Source organism: Schistocerca piceifrons, chromosome 1, assembly GCF_021461385.2.
Source record: "Schistocerca piceifrons isolate TAMUIC-IGC-003096 chromosome 1, iqSchPice1.1, whole genome shotgun sequence".
NCBI lineage: Eukaryota > Metazoa > Arthropoda > Insecta > Orthoptera > Acrididae > Schistocerca > Schistocerca piceifrons.
Window position 1 is genome coordinate 731,395,012 of NC_060138.1, and position 2,208 is coordinate 731,397,219.

Below are 2,208 nucleotides of genomic sequence, written 5' to 3' on the forward strand. Positions count from 1 at the left end.
GTTTACAGGCAACAGTTCAATGAATATCACGTGGACAACTCATTGCGCTAGCGCTGACCTCTCGTAGTGATTCTGAAAACTTTTCAAACCATCCTCGTACGTCCTTTTTTTTCCAAATTAGCAAATTTAGACACACATTCTGACAAATGATTAATGTCCTCAGTGCTCAATGGGATACGACCGCTTCTGGCAGCAGTGCAGGCCTGAAAACAATGGGTTATGCTGTAAATGATGACATAAGTCTCATGTTGAGCCAATAAGGCTCATTCTTCCTGTAGAGCTGCTCGCAAGTCTTGGAGAGTGGTTGACGGATGTTAACGTGATGCAACATGTGTCCCTAGTGTATCCCAAGCTTGCTCTATGGGATTAAAATAGGAAGAGCTAGCAGGCAACGCCATGCGTGCAAATTCTTCGTTTTCAAGAAAATATCAAGGACTCGTGCTCTATGAGGTCGATCATTATCGTCCATCAGTACGAAGTCTGGGCCCACGGCACCTAGCAACAACCCCGAAATTATTCAAATGCCCATTGACTTGTAAGATGCACCTTTTAAAAATCGAAGTCAATCGAAAACTAGACTACGCAGAGTGCAACACTGCACTGAATGCATGATGCGGCGACACAGAATTTGGTATCATAGTTTACTGCGTAGGTCCAATGGACTCAATTGTAGTATTTTTTATGTAATATGAGGCGTGGCGGGACTGGCGCCAGTAGTATCTCTGACATGAGTACGAGCGATTTCCTAGTGCAGAAAATTGTCTTTGGGCTTTGGCCGGAACGCAGGGGTGCGCGAGTCGGCGATTGGTTGGCGGGCAGTAATGAAGACGGCGTGCCTGAGGCCGGGCGGTGGCTGTCACGTGGTTGTACTGGAGTCGGCGGGAGATGGCCGGCGCTGTGCATTCTCCGGCGAACTCGTGAGCTGTGGACGTGCCCGCTTCCTTGGAAGGACACGCTGTTATGGTCTTGCGAACTGATGCTCTGGCATCTTCGCAACATCGCCCCAGCATCTAGACACCCAGTTAAGTACGCTAATTACTAAGAGCGTTTAGTTAACAGTGATTGTGATGGCTCTAGGTACAGTAAGACATTGCACGACGTGTGATGTGATGCTTGTTCGATTTCATTTGAGGCCTCGTACTAAGCGTGTGCTCTGCTTCCGCATAATACTGATGTATTTTCATATGTGCGCATTAAGTTCTAGTGAATGCCGGTTTTTGTGAGCCAGATCATTTTCCACTCTTAGTGTGTTTATCAAGTGCTGTTTCACTTAAAGGGGGCACTTCCTGATGAAATTAGTTGTTTAGCCTTGATTTTATAGAGTTAATTTACTGATAAATCTTAAATTTTAAGGTTAAGAAAGGTTTTCTGCCTTCTGTTGTCGGATGTGGTCTGTGTTTCAGTGAGCGGAGGCAGCGGGCAAACGAAGCGCAGGGGTTCCCTTTAGATTACAACTTTGGCTCATGGGCGGTGGACTTCGTCTGAGCTCGAGTGTTCCTCTTCGGTAGCGTTTGCTTGGTTCACATTTTGGTGGTCTACTCGACGTGGGGTTGCAAACGGAGCCACGTCTTGATTCGAAGTTAAGTATTACTTCGGCCTTACACGCTTGGACCTTGCTTCTGTTATTACACATTTGTCATTGTATAAGGTTGTAACCTTCTATGCCCCAAAGGAGCATCTTACAAATCAATGGGCATTTGAATAATTTCGGGGTCGCCCTGTAAGATTGACCAAGTTATAAATATGTTTTAAGTAGACGTGTTGTATTTGAGGCAGTGTGTCAAATGTTATTTCACAATGTAATGTAAGGTTTTAATTGAAAGGGTCTTAAATAATGTGTCTTCACTAGAGTTTTTTTGTTAAAGTCATTTATTAACTTGCTTATGATTTATGTAGCGAATGTCTCTTAAATAGTCTTGCCCGAATGGCGCCTGTCAAATTGTATTTGAGATTGTTTTGGGTAGTTAATAAAAGCATTGGAACTGAAATATTCACTTTATTGAGCCAGCCCTTCCACCCCCTTTAGATTTAAAGGTTAAACAAAACAACTGTTTAGTGTAGGTGTACCATAAAATTAGTTGTGACCAGACACAACTGCTTTCGTCCAACGATAATTGTGGGTTCTTCGATTGCTCTAGGAGAAGGCTCATCAAACCTGAGCATGAAGTAGCAGTTCACTTTATTACATTAATGAATAAAAAATTTTGT